General features: G+C 37.8%; 1 long non-coding RNA gene across 1 annotated transcript; it reads right to left on the bottom strand.

The window, feature by feature from the left end:
- Positions 1-741: 741 nt before the first annotated feature.
- LOC130014114 (uncharacterized) lies at positions 742-9,003 on the bottom strand. The gene is made up of 3 exons (XR_008789095.1): positions 8,830-9,003; positions 8,063-8,132; positions 742-1,855 (listed from the first exon to the last, which is right to left on the bottom strand). It is a non-coding gene; the product is annotated as an uncharacterized LOC130014114 (long non-coding RNA).
- Between the last annotated feature and the right edge of the window lie 2,924 nt (positions 9,004-11,927).

Consider the following 11,927-nt stretch of genomic DNA (forward strand, 5'->3'; position numbering starts at 1 on the left):
GCTGATTTCCTGTAATAGTGTCGTGAATATACTTGTTCTGGATTATAGTGTGCCAGGTTTCCGTATATGTTAATAAGTCGCGTGATATCCTACATTTGCATATGAAAGTTGATGCTGTGCGAAAGTTGCTATGTAGAAAGCGTGAATGACAAATGGGATGTGGCAGAGCGCAAATGTAATGAGAGAAATGTAAAATGTAGACACGTCAAAAAGAGGATTTTCCCACAAACATTTGTCATTGAACACTTAACCTTTGATGTTTTACATTTAAATCTCACCTTACAGGTATTTTGACTTGACCATTACCGGAATAGGACATTGTACATTGTACATTTTACATATAATCAATGGAAAAGACATCGTAGCAGAGCATTTACTATTGGCAGCGATACTCTTCCATAATATTCTGCTATTCTCTGGAAAATGACTCATTGTTGTGACATAATGTAGCCGCGATTGTCATAACGTGTTACATTGACATATGTTTAGTCCGATTGATTGTTACGCTGTAATAGATTGGTTGTTACCCTGACCGTTAGCCAGTCATAATTTATGACAGAAATCACCAGTCAGTCCAGCAGTGTTTGCGAGGAGTATGTTGACACCGCGATTTTTCAAAACTTTTTCGTCGCCAGTAGTCGTTATCACATTAGTTAAAACTCTGGACGACACTGGTTTTTAATTTCTATATTTATGTCACATCCAGTAATTCAATACAAGAAATACAATATTCAGATAAAACAATTTACATGATTTATCGCATCCAATAAATCATTACAGCGCTAGATTAAACAATTTATTCACTTTAAAGTCGTGTTGAATGATGTTCTGAAAACGCTATGCCAGTGTCTGCCTTTTAAAGGCGGGAAGCGCCACATATCCTGGCTTAACTAGCAACTGACCACCAAGCCACAAGGTAATATACTTCATTCGTTAATCGGCAGACAATATACCATAAGCACTGGACAAATAAGAAATCTTGTGTCTATCTTTCAGGAATCCGCTTAGAGGAAGAGAAGGTGGTCTGCTTCGGGCCAAATATACGAAAATAGTGACTTAATTCAAAGAGGCCCTGTTGCAATGTGACAGGCGGACATTTTAGTAAAACAATCAACTAGTCAAATTTTATTTTTAACGTTAAACATGAGGATAGGTTTTAACCTGCCTTTGCGCGAACCTTCAAGATTAGAACAAATAATTGAAATGAAATGGGGTTTAAGGTCCTACTATTTTGCTAATAAAGACGGGCATACCCTATACAGTGTGCTATGAGGGAAATTTTCTCGGACAGTGGCACAACGCCCTACTCTTATATCGAATTCCAACTGCCAATTCATCTTTTACGTGCACGTCATTGTGTACAAAGGACCTTGGTGTTTCGTCCTATCGTAACGACTAGACAGCTGCCCTTGTCATGCCCCCCGTCCTGCACCGCTGATAAGGGGAGATCATACGGTAACAAGATTAGAACAGGTTTATTCGCAGCGTTATTGTCATTGATGCGAAACCGTGTTGACAACCGGCCGAACATAACAGAGCCATTAAAACTGTTCAAACTTAAATTATAATTATTTGATTAACATTTATAATTGTCAACTAAAGTCACTGATTTGCGTATACACCGTTATTTACAGGTGGCGCCAATGTTTGAAAATTGTTCTCGGAAGATCTATTCACCATGACGTCATATGTAGACTGAACATCGTCAGTCGTTGCGTTAGAATCTCGCGCAGATGACATTTCATACTGTTGATTATCTTCTCTTGGTGTCATGCCGTCATACATGTTATTAGGATGGTTGACGTCAGATCTAGATACGTATTCATCAAGTAGCTTATCCTTTCTTCGTATTATACTAAAATAATTAAAACAAATATAGTGTAAGACTATATCACAAATAGATAATACTTATGGAGAGGTAGCATTTACCATATACACCACAATTAGATACATATTTCTAGAGACCTAATATTTACCATGCAGGACTATACGACTATTAGATACATGTTTCTACAGAAGTAATGCTTACCATGCAGGACTATACCACTATTAGATACAGGTTTCTAGAGAAGTAATGCTTACCATAAGACTATATTAGAAGTAATAAGCCCAATCAGAGAATATAATACTAGAAGTAATAACTATGCATAACTCTGAATAATTACTCACCATATATGACTATACCATAATTAATACTTACAATTAAATACATGTGTCTAGACAAGTACTACTCGACAAGTATAACAATGATGAAATGAAATGAAATGAAATATGGTTTTATGGCACGTCAGCTCCAACCGGGCTATATTGCGCCAAACATATGGTGATTATTTTGAGACAGGCTAAATTATATCACAGAAAAAATTATATGCATAAATAAAAACAATATCACAGTAAGTAAAATTAGAAATAAAAAATCAATCTTTTATGCATATAAATATTAAATACAAAAATGAAATGATATATATATATATACAATTAAAATTTATAATAAAATCCTGTCTCTTTTTAAAATATCTAACACGTTGTTATACACACCCGGTTGGCCAAACATGTGATTTAATGACTGACAACGGTAAAATTGTGATCTTATATCTTTGAGATGCTTAATATGAAAATGTGAGTTAAAAATGTATGACCAATGCGAGAGCGACACAAAACCACTTCATCTCTCATGTAGGAGCTTGGCCAGTCTCCTAAGAGAGGCTTAATGTGATGATGTTTGTTTGTGTCTGCAAGATCCCAAGACCGTTGCCAGCGGTCATATATAAAAAGGTTTATGGGTGATTTAAAATCTGTGAATGGTAAAACAAATTTTGTTATGGGAAGATCTAAAGCAGACTTAGCAGCTAAGTCTGCTTGATCATTCCCTTTAATATCAACATGACTGGGGAGCCAGCAAAGAACAATGTCCCTGCCGTTAAATCCATTTGATAGTAACAGAAGATAAATGTCTGCTACTAATGGGTGTACAAGCTGTTTATTGTTTATTGCCTGTAAAGAGGACAAAGAATCAGTGAATATGTTTTAAAGATGGAGAGGATTGAATGAACTCCAAAGCCTGAAAGATGGCCTGGAGCTCAGCAGTAAATATGGAAGCAGCAGGTGGAAGTCTAACAGAAATGATTCCAGATGGCGTGACGGTAGCCGAAGCTACCCGGTCACCATCTTTGGAACCATCTGTGTAAATGGGAACATAATCACCATATTTAGACCTTAACTCTCGAAAGAGAGACTGAAACACCGTGGAACTAGTATCTTTCTTTTTGTGTTTCGTTAGATCTAAATCGATCTTTGAAGGCGATATAGTCCAGGGTAGAGGACTAAACAAAGGGGTATTCGCAATACTGTCATGACTGATGCCAGCCTCTGACAGAAGAGGTTGAATACGAATACCGAATGGTGGAATAACGTTAGTTTTCAGCATATATAGATGTTCATGATATGGTCTAAATATGGTGTTATATGAAATATGATGAGGTGGAGATGCAATTTTTGTAGCATACTGCAGTGCCAGTTTATCACGTCTGTCGTGCAATGAGGGCTCGTGCGCCTCGACGTATAAACTCTGCACTGGAGATGTACGGAATGCTCCTAGACTGATTCTAATTCCTTGATTGTGTACGGTGTCGAGCTCTTTAAAATACGACCCGCGGGCAGACCCATACACAATACACCCATAATCGAGTTTAGATCTTATTAAAGCTCGATATAATCTGAGCAAGACCTTACGGTATGCTCCCCAGTCAATGTTTGATAAGACTCTCAATATGTTGAGGGCTTTCAGACATTTCTTCTTGAGGGTTTTGATATGGGGGATAAATGATAATTTCTTATCAAATATCAAACCCAAGAATTTTGTTTCATCTACAACTGGAATGGGGCTTCCATCCAGTGTAAGTTCCGGATCAGGATGTAAACCTCTTCGTTGACAGAAGTGCATACATCTTGGATTTGCCCATCGATGAATAGAATTCAAACAAAGCTGCAACTGCCGTTCGATTGTCTGCATACTTGTCGAACTGTAACACATCTGAAAGTCATCAACATATAGAGAGCCGTCGACCCCACGTTTAAGGCACGCGGGAATTGTATTAATTTTAATAGCAAATAATGTTGGAGATAAAATACTTCCCTGAGGAACTCCCATTTCCTGGGGAAATGGGTCAGAGAATATTGACCCCAAGCGTACCTTAAACGACCTATCTTTTAAGAAATTTTTTATGAACATAGGTCGCGCATGATACCATATTTCCATGTGGTATCATAAGCTTTCTCCAGATCAAAACATATAGCAACTAAATGTTGTTTCTGGATGAAAGCGTCCCTGACGAACGTTTCAAATCGAACGAGATGATCAAGAGTGCTCCTTTGGGACCGAAATCCACACTGGAGGTCAGTAATTAAGTTGTTGGACTCAAGGTACCAAACAAGCCTTCGATTGATCAATCTCTCCATGGTTTTGCAAATACAGCTAGTTAAAGCAATTGGGCGATAATTGGTAGGATTCGTAGGATCTTTACCCGGTTTAGGGATGGGAATTATTGTGGCTTCATGCCACGAAGGAGGGAAATTCCCATCAACCCAAATCCGGTTATAAAGATCTAATAATAATAATAGCGTTTGAAAAGGTAAATGTTTGAAGATTTGATAGTGAATTTCATCTGGACCAGTTGCAGTGTCCCGAGCCCGCTTAAGCGAATCACGGAGCTCTACAATAGAAAACTTTTCATTATAACATTCATCATTACGGGACTTAAAATTAAGTGGCCTTTTCTCCTGCTGATGTTTAATACCCCGAAAGGCATCAGAGGAGAAATTTGATGAGGAATTGAATGAGAATGTGCTGGCCAGAGAATTAGCAATATCGGAAATGTTGTTAAGGTGGTATTATTAACATTTAGATGGTTAACTGATAAAGCACTACTTTTACCTTTAATTCTACGAATCCTATCCCATACCGATTTGGAAGTGGTACGGGAATTAATCCTTGAGACATAAGCCTGCCATGAAGATTTCTTTGCTTGGCGAATGGTTCTACGGGCCTTCGCCCGGACCATTTGGTATTCTGCAATATTCTCCATGGAAGGGTGGTTCTTTAATCGTCTCAAGATAAGATCATGCTCTTTCAGAGCTGATTTGCAATCATCATTATACCATGGTTTATTGAAACGTTTTGGTTCAGTCGTGGTTTTTGGAATCGCCTGCTCAGCTACATCTTGAAGAGTGGAAGTGAATAAAGCCATAGGCTCATCTGCATCTTCTAACTCCTTTGTATCAAAAGAGAAGAGACACAAAGATTCAGACAGTGTCCAATCAGCCTTATGTAACTTCAACCTCTGCGGCCTTTCAACCGGGGAGGGTCCATTATTATTTATTAAAATCGGGAAGTGATCACTGCCACAGAGATTTTCATTAACTCTCCACGTAAAATCCTGAAATAGGACTGGAGAGCAAATGGTTAGATCGAGGGAAGAAAAAGAAGCAGTTGCTGGATGTAGATAAGTAGGCGAATCATTATTTAGTCAGCTATTTGATTACCTCTGATATTATCGTCAGGACTACCCCAGAGTGAATGATGACAATTGAAATCCCCCGAAATGATAAACGGGGAAGGTAATTGTGCGATCAGGTCATCAAGATCCCTGGGGTTTAGATTTAAACTTGGTGGTAGATACACAGAGCATAGAGTAATAGGGATATGTAAAGTCACCCTTGCCGCCACAGCCTGCAACGGAGTGGTTAGGGGAACTTGACTCTGTGGGATATCTCCATTAAGAATAATGGACACATCACCATGTGCTCTACCATCATTATTGGCAAAATGATGATAGGCAACAAAATGTTTAAATGATAGTTTATCAGAATGTTTAAGAAATGTTTCTTGTAAACAAATAGCTAATGGATTACATTTTTGTATAAGAATTTGGACTTCATTAAAATTTGGCTTAATTCCACGACAATTCCATTGAATTATGGAATTGACCATTGTCAGGGATGTTGAACAGGACTTCTTGAATGTTGCTTGGAATTGGGGTCGCGAAATTCCAAAACAACATCCATCATATTGTCCTGATTCCCGAACCTGTTATAGGTTTGGACAGGATCATCTTCGCCTTTCCTACTTCGGAAAGATGCAAGTTTTGAACCGGCCTTCGAAGTTGAAGGTCGGTCGTGAGTGGTTTTGGGTGGATTTCCACCTTTTGAGGTTAAAGAAGGTGGCTTTCCACCATATGCGGGAGGAGTTTCTGGCACAATCTCCTCAGTTGCCCCGGGCACTGTCGACGAACTTGTCTGGGTGCCAAGAGCAATCAATAATGGTTTCTGAGGTAGTGGGGTTTTGGGGAAGATGATCCTGTCTGCCCAGAAGCTGGCAGGGGCAACTCCGTCTGACAAGCAACGGAAATGGTTTTTGGCTTCGCTACATTTGCAAACGAAGTTGCAAATATGGGCGATGGTGTAGCAAGCTCAACCAATTTCTGCGCTTCAGGGTAAGAAATATTTTTTTCTGTTGCACCAGTTTCTCTTTTTTCCACAAAGGACACTCCCTTGAATTAGCAAAATGAGGTCCTTTGCAATTTGCACAGTGATGTTTCAATTGACAGGTTTCAGTTTTGTGGCCATCTTGGCCACATCGTGCACAAATTGGTTTTCCCTTGCATACATTTTTGCTGTGCCCAACGCGTTGGCACTGAAAGCACCGCAATGGGTTAGGTATGTAAGGAGAAACTGTAATTAAGAGAAATCCAGCTTTTATTGTTTTGGGCAGTTCTAGTCGGTTGAATGTCAGGATGTAGGTGTTTGTTTGTATAACGTTACCGTTACGCTTGATGGAAATGCGATTTACGGCCGTTACACCTTGCGAGGAGAGATTTTCAAGCATCTCTTCCTCATTGCTACCTTCTAAATCCGGAGAACGGATAACACCTCTAGAAAAATTTAGACTGTTATGAGGTGATACTTTAATTAGGATGTTAGCTAATGATGTCGACTTTAATAAAGATAAAGAGTGCTGTTCTTTAGCACATTCAACCAGAAGAGTACCGTTTCTCATTTTCTTAATGCTTTTTTGGTTCACCTGATAACCCGGCGAGACCTTTAGCAATTAAGAAAGGAGACTGTTTACTTAAGATGGTTTCATTGGTACTCTCAAAAACCAGAAACCTATACCATGTTCGGGAAGTTTTATTTGATATTTTTGAAATATCATCTGTCGGTCCGTGTTTCGGCGGACAAAGTTTTTTTGTTTGGGAAGCCATTTATCAGCTTTTAAGATTCATCACTGACTGGTCTCCGATCACCAAGGATTGTAACATCCGTACAGGCCACAGCGCGGATATCCAGCGCTCACGCCCAACGAGAACAGCCAGTGATATACTCAGACAAAGTAAAGAGGAGATCTTATGCTTTATCCGATTGACCCAAGCCGCTGTTTCAGAGAAGATGCTACAGGACACAAAGGTATAACTGCACTATAAACTAATAACACAGTAAGGGGAAAAACTATCATCTCATCAACTAACACGACCAAAGCCGATTGATCAGAGTGGGCCACTCTAACCTCCCGTCTAGGTGAACCATGGGCCAAAGTAATGTGTTACAGAGAAAGGGCTCGCAAGCCAAATCCCCACTCAATTACCAGGATTCCACTCTTCACCGACACGGGTCGCAACGCACGGCAAACACGTTGCCCCATTACAGGGATCCTTTTAGTCGCCTTTTACAACACGCAGGACATACGAAGGGTATATTCTTATCACCCCCTACACCCCAGGGGGGTATAACACAGATGATGATTACTTACCATATAAGTATACCAATGATGATGATTACTTATCATATAAGTATAACAATGATGATTACTCCCCATACAAGTATAACAATGATGATGATTACTCACCACACAAGCATGAAAATGATGATGATTACTCACAATATAAGTATAACAATAATGCTGATTACTCACCATAATATAAGTATGACAATGATGATGATTACGTACCATATAAGTATAAAAATGATGATGATTACTTACCATATAATAATGATGATGATTACTTACCATATGAGAATAACAATGATGAAGATTAAGACAAGAAAACCAAATGATACTCCAACAGCTATACCTGTAACTAGATAAACAATGGTTGATATAAAGGGGCTGTAATTCATAAGTCAGTTCGCTCCACTAAAAATAAAATAAGAGGATGTTCCGAGTAATGGTTTTCTGTAATAGTTTTTGTTAAGTCACACACGTCCAAAAAGCCTAAAATATATTAGTATAATACTGTTTTTTTTTATTGTTTCAAAACATAGGTTACAAGGCAACAAAAAATACGCCCACAACAAGCTTAATCGTCCACATTTTAAAGAGTGTAATTTCGAAAACAATTTCGTCAGCAGGTGTCAGGTGAATAAGTTGTTGAATCAGTTCAGCTAGTTTTATCGTAAACAGCTATACAAGCAATTTCAATAAAGTTTGTTGTAAAAGCTTACAAAATGAGAAAAATATATTAAACAGATGTGGGGAGATCCCTGGTTACGCTTTAACTGACGACATAAGTATGATGTTATTGGTAGCAGATCGACCTTATATATCATTACATAAATATAATAAACCGTATTGTTCAGAGTTGTCATTCAAATATAACTTCGATAATTTAAACTTTATGTTCAAGCCGCGTTACCTCTTCATAATCAGCACTACTAGTGTGACGTCCCCTATGGTTTTCTGGATTGGAATAACCAAAGGTCCTCTAGAACGGGAAATCATTACTTGATGAGGCAAACGGAAGACATAATTCCAATTACCTATCATAATAATTTTACCTGGCAATCCGTTATTTGGTGTCATCGATCCGCATATAGATGTCCCAGAACTTGTTGGTGTACTGTCCTTCAATCCTAGGTCTGTGCTCTGTGTTTCAGATTGTGGGGTTGATGGGGCACTGGTTGTAAATGCTGTAGTAGCATTGTTACGCCAACAGGTGATCATAAATCTAACATCTGAAAGGGAACTAATAGGCTACAGATAACACAGGGGGTATTTATATCTATTATGTACTTGTTCTGTTCGATACAACTTCACGTGTATTTGGAAATCATATAAAACGACAGACAGTCACGGAATCGACAGTAGGCTACTTCTCAGTTAACACAAGCTAGCCCTGCTTTAATATAGGCACGACGTTTCTGTCAGTATGTTCCTACTGTTACCAAGCACATTATAGTTTTCTTAAGTTCCGAACTGGTCACTATTGGATTATGCATGTGGATAAAAAGTTGAATATATATATTTGTGTTGAATATAAAAAGCAAACAACATGATATCATAACGGTGGGCCTTATCACAACATACAATATGGGATCATACAACTATTGCAATCTTTAATTTTCTTATTTATTGTATAAATATATGCTGTCAGGTCTGTGTAATATAATTTTGACGTTGTGTCTGTTTCTTTAAGAAATACAAGTGTCCTTTTTCAGAAAAGTGAGATCAGCTTTGGAATACAATTCACGTTTTTTCTTCCGAATGCACTCAGTAATATTTGTTTGTGTTTCGAATGATTAATTATATTATGTATCACAGACAAACGCTTATAACTTTAAAGACAATCAACGGTATGTGAAAACCTCATCAGTTGGGACCAGATAGAATTGTCTATTTCAGCGAATTATACATTGGTCCGTTAAATGATTCCATTTCAACCTGTTCAATAGTTTGAATATCAATTTGTTACGTTTTGTTCCAACTTACTTGTTTCAATGTTGTTGATTGTCGTGGTTAAATGTAAACAGAATCCAGTAGAAGTTGATTCTGGTGTTGAATCGCTGCTAAATGTCAACTGGAAGGATTTATTTAAACTCACTTGATAGAGGGATATCTCGTTATTAGAACACGTCCAGCTATCATTGTTGGTTGTTTTATAATTAACCACTGTATATCCACATTCCGTTTGGTTCACCGTATTGGATACTTGAACAATGTTCTGACCGGTCTCTGATGGTGTTTCTACCAGCGTGATGTCACACTGACAACCATCAGCCATGCCACCATTAACAGGTATATACATCTGTTTATAACTGACAGTGCTGTTGGTACATACTGGTACTGTAACATAATTAAACAATAACATGAACACTTTAACAGGTATGCAGTATTGTTGGTACATACTGGTACTCTAATACAAACAATAACTGGCATATTCATCTGTGTATAGCTGAGAGTAATGTTAGTACATACTGGTACTGAAATATAAACACAATAACGGGTATACAGTACTGTTGGTACATATTGGTACTGAAATATTTACATCAAATCATATAATACTTGATAATATATCTACATAGAATACTTTACTTTGTCCTTGTCACATCAGCATCTTTTAACAATAAATCAACCCACAGCTATTATGTGGCGTTTTCTTTCAAATTAGTTTTTTATCACATTATTCGCTCCAGGAAAAACACTAATACTTATTGCCATGTCTGGGGTAACAGCAGAACTACATACTGTGTTTGCAAAATCAACTCACTCCAAACAAGCAAATGACTCAGTTTTTTTTAAAATGATGTCTGTACATTATGTAGATTTTGCATGACTCGCAGTTCGACCTAAATTTCAAATGTCTATGTGCATTCCTCAAGTTATTTTAGAATACTATGGTCAAGAAACACCAGGAATCACTACACATGCGCTGTGGTTTAATTGTAGGCATTAGCTATTTACCACCTGTAGTTCGCAAGAGTGGTTAGTCGTTTCAAGAGCCTACCACATGACTCAAGAGTAGCCACAATTTCGATTACCAGTTTCTGAGATATGGGGTTTCCATACATGTTATGTGAGCACGGCTGTAGATCGCAACAATGAACCGATTTCAATGAAACTTACAGATTATGATTAAACTAGTAATAGCTCTGGTTAACGGGTTTCGAGATATCAGTTTACCCCATATTTCATGTAATGATTACCGGTTTCAATAAAACGTTCATATTATGATAACATTAATACTATCTCGGAGTGGGCATAATTTTGGAGATATCTGGTTACCAGATATTCTATGTGGCACGACTGCAGACCGCAATTATCAACCGATTTCCATGAAACCTAGATTATGATATTATCAATAATATCACAGAGTAATAACCAATTTGGCTACTTCCGGGAATCAGTTGGTAATTAAGATCCGAAGCCGTGCCACATGAAATGTGTGGTAAACTGATACATCCGAACCCGCTGACCAGAAGTTAATTGTATAGCTATATGAATTCATCAAATGATAAGTGGTACCAGGTGTTAAAGAAACAGTAGGCATATCCACCCCTTACCCATACGATACTCGTCACCAACTGGTGATCTTACCCATATGATACCCATCATCAACTGGAGGCCTTACCCATACGATACCCGTCACCAACTCGAGATCTTACCCATCCGATACCCATCACCATTTGGCGGTGATCTTACCCATACGATACCCATCACCAATTGGTGATCTTACCTATACGGTACTGAATCACAAACTGGAAATCTTACCTATATTGGTACTAGATGCACATTGACCATTTGCTGCTGAAATAGAAATAAGTAATTCTAAGTCTACATAACTAAATGTTTATGATCTGAATCTGAATGATCCGACAACTCAATTGCTACCTGGCTTCAATTCATGCTCTCATACAAATTAAATAGTTGAAATAGCAATAAAGTTTCTGTGATGTTGTTTCTTGCCACTTAATATTTGTAGCAGCATTTTAATGAAGAAATGTCAAAACAAATCCAATATAAATCATACTAACCAAGTTTATTTTCGATAATACGTTATAACGAGAACAGCTTTCAGATAAATTAAAGCACAGGCTAAGTCATTTAGTGATCATTATGGCATTTGTAAAGTCGCTTTATATTTCTAAACAACTAGCGA

This window comes from Patella vulgata, chromosome 8, assembly GCF_932274485.2.
Source record: "Patella vulgata chromosome 8, xgPatVulg1.2, whole genome shotgun sequence".
In the NCBI taxonomy this organism is placed as follows: Eukaryota; Metazoa; Mollusca; class Gastropoda; family Patellidae; genus Patella; species Patella vulgata.